Source organism: Salmo trutta, unplaced genomic scaffold (assembly GCF_901001165.1).
Source record: "Salmo trutta unplaced genomic scaffold, fSalTru1.1, whole genome shotgun sequence".
NCBI lineage: Eukaryota > Metazoa > Chordata > Actinopteri > Salmoniformes > Salmonidae > Salmo > Salmo trutta.
This window is the reverse complement of record NW_021823154.1, coordinates 2872304-2886536: the sequence shown is the minus strand read 5'-3', so window position 1 is coordinate 2886536 and position 14233 is coordinate 2872304.

Genomic DNA, 14233 nt, shown 5'->3' with positions numbered 1-14233 from the left:
AGGAGAGAGAGATGAGAAAGGCTTTAGGAGAGACGAGGAGAGAGAGCGAGAGACGAGAGATGGAGAGTGAGAGATTGGACTGGATAGAGAGAGAGAGAGACATGAGGCACTGAGAGAGAGAGGATGGAGGAGGACCGAGAGAGAGCGAGATGATGAGAGCGACGAGCGGAGAGAGCGAGAGAGAGAGAGAGAGAGAGAGAGAGAGAGAAACACTTAAAGAGGGAGAGGGAGAGAGAGAGAGGTAAATGTCCGGAGGCATATAGTCGAGGACATCGCTGTGCTACTTTAGCTGTCAGGCCAGAGGATGTTAACACACACACACACACACACACACACACACACACACACACACACACACACACACACACACACACACACACACTTTAGCTGTCAGCCCAGAGGTTGTAGATGCACCACTGAACACAGGCTGCATCTCAACAATCTCTTCTTTCTCACTAAGTTCACTTCCCTTCATGGACTGGAAAGGAAATGATTGGTACATGGAAAGTCCCTTTGAACCCATTCTGTGACCAGTCCAGTTTTTAAATTAGTGGGGAGTAGTGAACGAGGGCACACTTCAGGAGACAGGAGATATTATTGGGACACACTAAGTGGCATCCTAATTCCTATAATGCACTACTTTAGACTAGAGGAAGTAAGACAGGTACTGTCTACTGTCTCAGTGACCTGGACTCACCTTTCACCAGTCAGACAGACAGGCTAGAGGAAGTAAGACAGGTACTGTCTACTGTCTCAGTGACCTGGACTCCCCTTTCACCAGTCAGACAGACAGGCTAGAGGAAGTAAGACAGGTACTGTCTACTGTCTCAGTGACCTGGACTCACCTTTCACCAGTCAGACAGACAGGCTAGAGGAAGTAAGACAGGTACTGTCTACTGTCTCAGTGACCTGGACTCACCTTTCACCAGTCAGACAGACAGGCTAGAGGAAGTAAGACAGGTACTGTCTACTGTCTCAGTGACCTGGACTCACCTTTCACCAGTCAGACAGACAGGCTAGAGGAAGTAAGACAGGTACTGTCTACTGTCTCAGTGACCTGGACTCACCTTTCACCAGTCAGACAGACAGGCTAGAGGAAGTAAGACAGGTACTGTCTACTGTCTCAGTGACCTGGACTCACCTTTCACCAGTCAGACAGACAGGCTAGAGGAAGTAAGACAGGTACTGTCTACTGTCTCAGTGACCTGGACTCACCTTTCACCAGTCAGACAGACAGACTAGAGGAAGTAAGACAGGTACTGTCTACTGTCTCAGTGACCTGGACTCACCTTTCACCAGTCAGACAGACAGGCTAGAGGAAGTAAGACAGGTACTGTCTACTGTCTCAGTGACCTGGACTCACCTTTCACCAGTCAGACAGACAGGCTAAAGGAAGTAAGACAGGTACTGTCTACTGTCTCAGTGACCTGGACTCACCTTTCACCAGTCAGACAGACAGACTAGAGGAAGTAAGACAGGTACTGTCTACTGTCTCAGTGACCTGGACTCACCTTTCACCAGTCAGACAGACAGGCTAGAGGAAGTAAGACAGGTACTGTCTACTGTCTCAGTGACCTGGACTCCCCTTTCACCAGTCAGACAGACAGGCTAGAGGAAGTAAGACAGGTACTGTCTACTGTCTCAGTGACCTGGACTCACCTTTCACCAGTCAGACAGACAGGCTAGAGGAAGTAAGACAGGTACTGTCTACTGTCTCAGTGACCTGGACTCACCTTTCACCAGTCAGACAGACAGGCTAGAGGAAGTAAGACAGGTACTGTCTACTGTCTCAGTGACCTGGACTCCCCTTTCACCAGTCAGACAGACAGGCTAGAGGAAGTAAGACAGGTACTGTCTACTGTCTCAGTGACCTGGACTCACCTTTCACCAGTCAGACAGACAGGCTAGAGGAAGTAAGACAGGTACTGTCTACTGTCTCAGTGACCTGGACTCACCTTTCACCAGTCAGACAGACAGGCTAGAGGAAGTAAGACAGGTACTGTCTACTGTCTCAGTGACCTGGACTCCCCTTTCACCAGTCAGACAGACAGGCTAGAGGAAGTAAGACAGGTACTGTCTACTGTCTCAGTGACCTGGACTCACCTTTCACCAGTCAGACAGACAGGTTAGAGGAAGTAAGACAGGTACTGTCTCAGTGACCTGGACTCACCTTTCACCAGTCAGACAGACAGGTTAGAGGAAGTAAGACAGGTACTGTCTCAGTGACCTGGACTCACCTTTCACCAGTCAGACAGACAGACTAGAGGAAGTAAGACAGGTACTGTCTACTGTCTAAGTGACCTGGACTCACCTTTCACCAGTCAGACAGACAGGCTAGAGGAAGTAAGACAGGTACTGTCTACTGTCTCAGTGACCTGGACTCACCTTTCACCAGTCAGACAGACAGACAGACTAGAGGAAGTAAGACAGGTACTGTCTACTGTCTAAGTGACCTGGATCACATTGGTGGTTCAGCCCAACAATGTGGGATTTAGAGAGCTCAAATAATTATTTAATTCCCTGGAATATGTTCACCTTAATTGACCCATGTCGCAAGCTGTTGTCCAGGACCCATAGAGCTCTACTGTTGACAAGGACCCATAGAGCTCTACTGTTGACCAGGACCCATAGAGCTCTACTGTTGACAAGGACCCATAGAGCTCTACTGTTGACCAGGACCCATAGAGCTCTACTGTTGACCAGGACCCATAGAGCTCTACTGTTGACCAGGACCCATAGAGCTCTACTGTTGACAAGGACCAATAGAGCTCTAATGTTGACCAGGACCAATAGAGCTCTACTGTTGACAAGGACCCATAGAGCTCTACTGTTGACCAGGACCAATAGAGCTCTACTGTTGACAAGGACCCATAGAGCTCTACTGTTGACCAGGACCAATAGAGCTCTACTGTTGACCAGGACCCATAGAGCTCTACTGTTGACCAGGACCCATAGACCTCTACTGTTGACCAGGACCCATAGAGCTCTACTGTTGACCAGGACCCATAGACCTCTACTGTTGACCAGGACACTCAGAGCTCTACTGTTGACCAGGACCCATAGAGCTCTACTGTTGACCAGGACCCATAGAGCTCTACTGTTGACCAGGACCCATAGAGCTCTACTGTTGACCAGGACCCATAGAGCTCTAAATATATTAAGTCTGCCTAATCATTACCTCAACATTTGTCTCTATAATAGATGTAGTGATGTGTAACAGGGACCATAGCCTAATCATTACCTCAACAGTTGTGTCTATATTAGATGTAGTGATGTGTAACAGGGACCATAGCCTAGTCATTACCTCAACAGTTGTGTCTATATTAGATGTAGTGATGTGTGTGATGACAGAAGTCACCCTGAGGAAGAACTAGAATAATAACACACACACACATACTCACAGACACATAAAGCAGTGACTGGCTGGGTCCTGTTAGGTACTCCGCCTGGCCCAGGGCGATTCTGTCTTGACCCCTGAGCTCACACTGCAACCAGAGAGGGCCGTCGCCACTCCGCAAAGCAAACGACTACTGAATCAAAACTTCTGCTGTGTGTGTGTGTGCGCGCGTGTGTGTGTGTGTGTATGTGTGTGTGTGTGTCCGTGTCCGTGTCCGTGTTTCAAATTCACACTTCTACGACTTGGATTGTGGCTGAAAATCTCATTTACAATATGAAAATACAAAATGTCTCATGGACTAAGAGGTAGACAGTCTACAGTAGTACTATATTACTATGGTACTGATACAGACAGTAGTACTATAGTACTATGGTAATGATACAGACAGTAGTACTATATTACTATGGTACTGATACAGACAGTAGTACTGTATTACTATGGTACTGATACAGACAGTAGTACTGTATTACTATGGTACTGATACAGACAGTAGTACTATATTACTATGGTACTGATACAGACAGTAGTACTGTATTACTATGGTACTGATACAGACAGTAGTACTATATTACTATGGTACTGATACAGACAGTAGTACTATATTACTATGGTACTGATACAGACAGTAGTACTATATTACTATGGTACTGATACAGACAGTAGTACTATATTACTATGGTACTGATACAGCAGTAGTACTGTATTACTATGGTACTGATAGAGACAGTAGTACTATATTACTATGGTACTGATACAGCAGTAGTACTATATTACTATGGTACTGATACAGACAGTAGTACTATAGTACTATGGTACTGATACAGCAGTAGTACTATATTACTATGGTACTGATACAGACAGTAGTACTATAGTACTATGGTACTGATACAGCAGTAGTACTATATTACTATGGTACTGATACAGACAGTAGTACTGTATTACTATGGTACTGATACAGACAGTAGTACTGTATTACTATGGTACTGATACAGACAGTAGTACTGTATTACTATGGTACTGATATAGACAGTACTACTATATTACTATGGTACTGATACAGCAGTAGTACTGTATTACTATGGTACTGATACATACAGTAGTACTGTATTACTATGGTACTGATACAGACAGTAGTACTATATTACTATGGTACTGATACAAACAGTAGTACTATATTACTATGGTACTGATACAGACAGTAGTACTATATTACTATGGTACTGATACAGCAGTAGTACTGTATTACTATGGTACTGATACAGACAGTAGTACTATATTACTATGGTACTGATACAGACAGTAGTACTGTATTACTATGGTACTGATACAGACAGTAGTACTGTATTACTATGGTACTGATACAGACAGTAGTACTATATTACTATGGTACTGATACATACAGTAGTACTGTATTACTATGGTACTGATACAGACAGTAGTACTATAGTACTATGGTACTGATACAGACAGTAGTACTATATTACTATGGTACTGATACAGCAGTAGTACTATAGTACTATGGTACTGATACAAACAGTAGTACTATATTACTATGGTACTGATACAGCAGTAGTACTATAGTACTATGGTACTGATACAAACAGTAGTACTATATTACTATGGTACTGATACAGCAGTAGTACTATAGTACTATGGTACTGATACAAACAGTAGTACTATATTACTATGGTACTGATACAGACAGTAGTACTATATTACTATGGTACTGATACAGACAGTAGTACTATATTACTATGGTACTGATACAGACAGTAGTACTATATTACTATGGTACTGATACAAACAGTAGTACTATATTACTATGGTACTGATACAGACAGTAGTACTATATTACTATGGTACTGATACAGACAGTAGTACTATATTACTATGGTACTGATACAGTAGTACTATATTACTATGGTACTGATACAGACAGTAGTACTGTATTACTATGGTACTGATACAGACAGTCAAATCAAATCAAATCAAATCAAATCAAATTTATTTATATAGCCCTTCGTACATCAGCTGAAATCTCAAAGTGCTGTACAGAAACCCAGCCTAAAACCCCAAACAGCAAGCAATGCATGTGAAAGAAGCACGGTGGCTGGGAAAAACTCCCTAGGAAAAACTCCTGAGAAAGGCCAAAAACCTAGGAAGAAACCTAGAGAGGAACCAGGCTATGAGGGGTGGCCAGTCCTCTTCTGGCTGTGCCGGGTGGATATTATAACAGAACATAGTCAAGATGTTAAAATGTTCGTAAATGACCAGCATGGTCAAATAATAATAATCATAGTAATTGTCGAGGGTGCAACAAGCACGTCCGGTGAACAGGTCAGGGTTCCGTAGCCGCAGGCAGAACAGTTGAAACTGGAGCAGCAGCATGGCCAGGTGGACTGGGGACAGCAAGGAGTCATCATGCCAGGTAGTCCTAGGGCTCAGGTCCTCCGAGAGAAAGAAAGAAAGAAAGAAAGAAAGAGAGAATTAGAGAGAGCATATTTACATTCACACAGGACACCGGATAAGACAAGAGAATACTCCAGATGTAACAGACTGACCCTAGCCCCCCGACACATAAACTACTGCAGCATAAATACTGGAGGCTGAGACAGGAGGGATCAGAAGACACTGTGGCCCCATCCGATGATACCCCCGGACAGGGCCAAACAGGCAGGATATAACCCCACCCACTTTGCCAAAGCACAGCCCCCCACACCACTAGAGGGATATCTACAACCACCAACTTACCGTCCGAAGACAAGGCCGAGTATAGCCCACAAAGATGTCCGCCACGGCACAACCCAAGGGGGGGGGCGCCAACCCAGACAGGAAGACCACGTCAGTGGCTCAACCTACTCAAGTGACGCACCCCTCCCATGGACGGCATGGAAGAACACCAGTAAGTCAGTGACTCAGCCCCTGTAAAAGGGTTAGAGGCAGAGAATCACAGTGGGAAGAGGGGAACCGACAAGGCAGAGACAGCAAGGGCGGTTCGTTGCTCCAGCCTTTCCGTTCACCTTCACACTCCTGGGCCAGACTATACTTAATCATAGGACCTACTGAAGAGATAAGTCTTCAGTAAAGACTTAAAGGTTGAGACTGAGTCTGCGTCTCTCACATGGGTAGGCAGACCATTCCATAAAAATGGAGCTCTATAGGAGAAAGCCCTACCTCCAGCCGTTTGCTTAGAAATTCTAGGGACAATTAGGAGGCCTGCGTCTTGTGACCGTAGCGTACGTGTAGGTATGTACGGCAGGACCAAATCGGAAAGATAGGTAGGAGCAAGCCCATGTAATGCTTTGTAGGTTAGCAGTAAAACCTTGAAATCAGCCCTTGCCTTAACAGGAAGCCAGTGTAGGGAAGCTAGCACTGGAGTAATATGATCAAATTTTTTGGTTCTAGTCAGGATTCTAGCAGCCGTATTTAGCACTAACTGAAGTTTGTTTAGTGCTTTATCCGGGTAGCCGGAAAGTAGAGCATTGCAGTAGTCGAGCCTAGAAGTAACAAAAGCATGGATTAATTTTTCTGTAGTAGTACAGTAGTACTATAGTACTATGGTACTGATACAGACAGTAGTACTATATTACTATGGTACTGATACAGACAGTAGTACTATATTACTATGGTACTGATACAGACAGTAGTACTATATTACTATGGTACTGATACAGTAGTACTATATTACTATGGTACTGATACAGCAGTAGTACTATAGTACTATGGTACTGATACATACAGTAGTACTGTATTACTATGGTACTGATACAGCAGTAGTACTGTATTACTATGGTACTGACACAGACAGTAGTACTGTATTACTATGGTACTGATACAGACAGTAGTACTATATTACTATGGTACTGATACAGACAGTAGTACTGTATTACTATGGTACTGATACAGACAGTAGTACTATATTACTATGGTACTGATACAGACAGTAGTACTATATTACTATGGTACTGATACAGACAGTAGTACTGTATTACTATGGTACTGATACAGCAGTAGTACTGTATTACTATGGTACTGATACAGACAGTAGTACTGTATTACTATGGTACTGATACAGACAGTAGTACTGTATTACTATGGTACTGATACAGACAGTAGTACTATAGTACTATGGTACTGATACAGACAGTAGTACTGTATTACTATGGTACTGATACAGTAGTACTATATTACTATGGTACTGATACAGCAGTAGTACTATAGTACTATGGTACTGATACATACAGTAGTACTGTATTACTATGGTACTGATACAGCAGTAGTACTGTATTACTATGGTACTGATACAGACAGTAGTACTGTATTACTATGGTACTGATACAGACAGTAGTACTATATTACTATGGTACTGATACAGACAGTAGTACTGTATTACTATGGTACTGATACAGACAGTAGTACTATATTACTATGTACTGATACAGACAGTAGTACTATATTACTATGGTACTGATACAGACAGTAGTACTGTATTACTATGGTACTGATACAGCAGTAGTACTGTATTACTATGGTACTGATACAGACAGTAGTACTGTATTACTATGGTACTGATACAGACAGTAGTACTGTATTACTATGGTACTGATACAGACAGTAGTACTATATTACTATGGTACTGATACAGACAGTAGTACTGTATTACTATGGTACTGATACAGACAGTAGTACTGTATTACTATGGTACTGATACAGCAGTAGTACTGTATTACTATGGTACTGATACAGACAGTAGTACTGTATTACTATGGTACTGATACAGACAGTAGTACTGTATTACTATGGTACTGATACAGACAGTAGTACTATATTACTATGGTACTGATACAGACAGTAGTACTGTATTACTATGGTACTGATACAGACAGTAGTACTGTATTACTATGGTACTGATACAGACAGTAGTACTATAGTACTATGGTACTGATACAGACAGTAGTACTGTATTACTATGGTACTGATACAGACAGTAGTACTGTATTACTATGGTACTGATACAGACAGTAGTACTGTATTACTATGGTACTGATACAGACAGTACTACTATATTACTATGGTACTGATACAGACAGTAGTACTGTATTACTATGGTACTGATACAGACAGTAGTACTATATTACTATGGTACTGATACAGACAGTACTACTATATTACTATGGTACTGATACAGACAGTAGTACTGTATCACTATGGTACTGATACAGACAGTAGTACTATATTACTATGGTACTGATACAGACAGTAGTACTATATTACTATGGTACTGATACAGACAGTAGAACTATATTACTATGGTACTGATACAGATAGAAGTACTAAATTACTATGGTACTGATACAGACAGTAGTACTATATTACTATGGGACTGATACAGACAGTAGTACTATATTCATTACTATGGTACTGATACAGACAGTAGTACTATAGTACCATGGGACTGATACAGACAGTAGTACTATGTTACTATGGTACTGACACAGACAGTAGTACTATATTACTATTGGACTGATACAGGCAGTAGTACTATATTCATTACTATGGGACTGATACAGACAGTAGTACTATAGTACTATGGTACTGATACAGACAGAAGTACTATATTCATTACTATGGTACTGATACAGACAGTAGTACTGTATTACTATGGTACTGATACAGACAGTAGTACTATAGTACTATGGTACTGATACAGACAGTAGTACTATATTCATTACTATGGTACTGATACAGACAGTAGTACTATATTACTATGGTACTGATATAGACAGTAGTACTATATTCATTACTATGGGACTGAGTTCTAGGATAACTTCTGACGCAGACAGGAAAGATACATTGTTGAGACTTTTTGCATTGTAACTTCTCACGCACACACACACACACACACACACACACACACACACACACACACACACACACACACACACACACACACACACACACACACACACACACACACACACACACACACACACATACACACACACACACAGTTTCTCATTAAATCAAACGCAGAGAGCCTGACTGACTTTGAATTTGTCACCAGTAATATTAATCCCTCCAGCTACCCAACAGAGAGACAGAAACATTAATTTAAAATATATATTTTCTGCCTTCTGTCCCACAAGCTATACAGAGGAGAGAGAGAGAGAGAGAGAGAGAGAGAGAGAGAGAGAGAGAGAGAGAGAGAGAGAGAGACGCAGACAGACAGAGAGAGAGAGACGCAGACAGACAGGCAGGCAGGCAGTGAAGGAAAGTGAGAAGGAGTGAGGGAACGTTTCAAAATACTGCACTATATAGGGCCTCTGGTCTTAAGTAGTGCACTATACAGGGAACAGGGTGACATTGTGGAGTCACCTACTCTGTGCTGTTTAAGAGTAGCCCTTAATTATGAATGAATTAGTTTCAGGGTCAGCTGACGCTACCTGCTTTAGTCGCCGTGACCCCCAGCCCGACCCCAGTGCGACCCGGTCCACCATCGCGCCTCCCAGGAGACAAATCTCCCTCTGCATCCCAAATGGAACCCTATTCCCTATATAGTGCCCTACTTTTGACCAAAACCCTATGAAACCTTGCGATCCCATCCCTTTGTGCCCTGGGAATAATGTAGTGCACTATGAATGGAATAGGGTTTAATTTGGGACGAGACCTTAAAACAATACCAAGGACAGACACATCACAGGACATTTTCAATAAGCTCCTGTGACGGCCATGGAGAGAGGATGGGGGTGAGGAGGGGGACGGATGGGTGAGGGAGGGAGAGAGGGGGACGGGTGGGTGAGGGAGGGAGGGAGGGAGGGAGGGGGAAATATGGGTGAGGGAGGGAGCGGGACAGATGGGTGAGGGAGGGAGGGATGGGGACAGATGGGTAAGTTTGAATGTGTATGTGTGTTTGAATGAGACTGGTCCTGGACTAACACACTGAGGGGGTGTTATCCAGACAGAATGAGACTGGTCCTGGACTAACACACTGAGGGGGTGTTATCCAGACAGAATGAGACTGGTCCTGGACTAACACACTGAGGGGGTGTTATCCAGACAGAATGAGACTGGTCCTGGACTAACACACTGAGGGGGTGTTATCCAGACAGAATGAGACTGGTCCTGGACTAACACACTGAGGGGGTGTTATCCAGACAGAATGAGACTGGTCCTGGACTAACACACTGAGGGGGTGTTATCCAGACAGAATGAGACTGGTCCTGGACTAACACACTGAGGGGGTGTTATCCAGACAGAATGAGACTGGTCCTGGACTAACACACCCATCCCTCAGTCTCTCTCCATCTCTCTCTCTCAATCTCTCTCTCCATCTCTCTCTCTCCATCCCATCCCTTCGTCTCTCTGTCTCTCTCTGTCTCTCTCCATCCCATCCCTCTGTCTCTCTCTGTCTCTCTCCATCCCATCCCTCTGTCTCTCTCTGTCTCTCTCCATCCCATCCCTCTGTCTCTCTCTGTCTCTCTCCATCCCATCCCTCTGTCTCTCTCTGTCTCTCTCCATTCCATCCCTCTGTCTCTCTCTGTCTCTCTCCATTCCATCCCTCTGTCTCTCTCTGTCTCTCTCCATTCCATCCCTCTGTCTCTCTCTGTCTCTCTCCATTCCATCCCTCTGTCTCTCTCTGTCTCTCTCTCTCTGTTATCTGTGATATACAATGTGTCTCCACTGACAGGCACACCTCATTCTACTTGTCCACTAATTATCAAGCCCTCGAGATGATTTGAATCAGGTTTGTTTGCCCAGGGCAACAATAAAAATGTGTAGGGGGGACTGGAGGACTACAATAGAGCATCTCCATTAAACATGTGTACTGTTGGGGGACTGCTTTTTACATTAGCCTTAATCTGTCTTCAGGAAACTGCCCCATAGTGTGTACACTACCCCAGTACTGATCTGTCAAGCTATTATCTCTCTACTCTACTCTTCAGGAATGCAGCTTCCCTCTCTCCATCTCGCGCTCTGTTTCTCCCTCTCTCCCATTGTCTCCTTCTCTCTCTCTGTGTATCTCTCTCTCTGTCTCTCTCCCTCTCTCCCTCTCTGTCTCCCTCTCCTTCTGTGTATCTCTCTCCATCTGTCTCCCTCTCTCTCTCTGTGTCCCTTTCTCTCTGCGTCCCTCTCTCTCTCTGTGTCTCCATCTTTCTCCCTCTGTCTCCATCTTCCTCCCTCTGTGTGTCTCTCTCTCCCTCTTTGTCTACCTCTCTCCCTCTGTGTCTCTCTCTCCCTCTTTGTCTACCTCTCTCCCTCTGTGTCTCTCTCCCTCTGTGTCTCTCTCTCCCTCTGTGTATCTTTCTCTCCCTCTGTGTCTCTCTCTCCATCTGTCTCCCTCTCTCTCTGTGTCTCTCTCTTTCTCCCTCTGTGTCTCCCTCTCTCTCGGTCTCTCTCCCTCTCTGTGAAACACACTGTGTTTTTGTCTGTACCGTATGAATCAATTTGTGTCCACTGGCGGAAAATAATTGCAAAGCAAACAAATGATCTCTGCCACATTGAGCAGGCCTCCCCTCCCAGGGCCTACCAGATACAGACAGACAGAGAGAGAGAGAGAGAGAGAGAGAGAGACAGAGAGAGAGACAGAGAGAGAGACAGACAGAGAGAGAGAGAGAGAGAGAGAGAGAGAGAGAGAGAGAGAGAGAGAGAGAGAGAGAGAGAGATACACAGAAGGAGAGGGAGACATCTCACACCACAGACCTGGGAAACAAACATGAAAAAATACTGTAGTATAAGAAAACTGTAGTATTCATTGTAGTGTTTTCAGGGACTTTACAGTAGTATTTATTTTGGGGGACTCAGGAGGGCAGAACAGGACTGATCCACCCATGTCCCTTTCTAAGACTTGACTCAGGGAGGACAAAACAGAATTGGGGACATGAAATATAGTTTGTAAAGTCCTTGGTTTACTTAGAGCAAGCTGCACAACTTCAGGGGACAAATAATATCCAAATCTCTCTGCCTTGTTTGGAACCAAAGAACTTTCAGCATCTTAAAAGAACCCTTGTTGAACCCCTAATTCACCCTTGTTGAAACCCTAATTTACCCTTGTTGAACCCTGTTTCACCTTTGTTGAACCCCTAATTCACCCTTGATGAACCCCTAATTCACCCTTGTTGAACCCCTAATACACCCTTGTTGAACCCCTAATTTACCCTTGTTGAACCCTGATTCACCCTTGTTGAAACCCCTAATTTACCCTTGTTGAACCCCTAATTCACCCTTGTTGAACCCCTAATTCACCCTTGTTGAACCCCTAATTTACCCTTGTTGAACCCTGTTTCACCTTTGTTGAACCCCTAATTCACCCTTGATGAACCCCTAATTCCCCCTTGTTGAACCCCTAATACACCCTTGTTGAACCCCTAATTTACCCTTGTTGAACCCTGATTCACCCTTGTTGAAACCCCTAATTTACCCTTGTTGAACCCCTAATTAGACCCTTGTTGAACCCTAATTTACCCTTGTTGAACCCTAATTTATCCTTGATGAACCTCTAATTCACCCTTGTTGAACCCCTAATTCACCCTTGTTGAACCCCTAATTCACCCTTGATGAACCCCTAATTAGACCCTTGTTGAACCCCTAATTAGACCCTTGTTGAACCCTAATATACCCTTGTTGAACCCTAATTCACCCTTGATGAACCCCTAATTCACCCTTGTTGAACCCCTAATTTACCCTTGTTGAACCCCTAATTGACCCTTGATGAACTCCTAATTCACCCTTGATGAACCCCTAATTTACCCTTGTTGAACCCCTAATTGACCCTTGATGAACCCCTAATTCACCCTTGATGAACCCCTAATTTACCCTTGATGAACCCCTAATTAGACCCTTGTTGAACCCCTAAATCACCCTTGTTGAACCCCTAATTTACCCTTGTTGAACCCTGATACACCCTTGTTGAACCCTAATTTACCCTTGATGATCCCCTCATTTACCCTTGTTGAACCCCTAATTCACCCTTGTAGAACCCTAATTTACCCTTGATGAACCCCTAATTTACCCTTGTTGAACCCTGATACACCCTTGTTGAACCCCTAATTTACCTTTGTTGAACCCTGATACACCCTTGTTGAACCCTAATTTACCCTTGTTGAACCCTAATTTACCCTTGATGAACCCCTCATTTACCCTGGATGAACCCCTCATTTACCCTTGTTGAACCCCTAAATCACCCTTGTTGAACCCCAAATACCCTTGTTGAACACTAATTCACCCTTGTTGAACCCTAATTCACCCTTGTTGAACCCCTAATTTACCCTTGTTGAACCCCTAATTCACCCTTGTTGAACCCCTAATTCACCCTTGTTGAACCCCTAATTTACCCTTGTTGAACCCTAATTCACCCTTGTTGAACCCCTAATTTACCCTTGTTGAACCCTAATTTACCCTTGTTGAACCACTAATTCACCCTTGTTGAACCCCTAATTCACCCTTGTTGAACCCCTAATTTACCCTTGTTGAACCCTAATTCACCCTTGTTGAACCCCTAATTTACCCTTGTTGAACCACTAATTCAATCTTGTTGAACTTCTAATTCACCCTTGTTGAACCCCTAATTTACCCTTGTTGAACCCTAATTCACCCTTGTTGAACCCTAATTTACCCTTGTTGAACCACTCATTCACCCTTGTTGAACCCCTAATTCACCCTTGTTTAAACCCTAATTTACCCTTGTTGAACCCTAATTCACCCTTGTTGAACCCTAATTCACCCTTTTTGAACCCCTAATTCACCCTTGTTGAACCCTAATTCACCCTTGTTGAACCCTAATTTACCCTTGTTGAACCCTAATTCACCCTTTTTGAACCCTAATTCACCCTTGTTGAA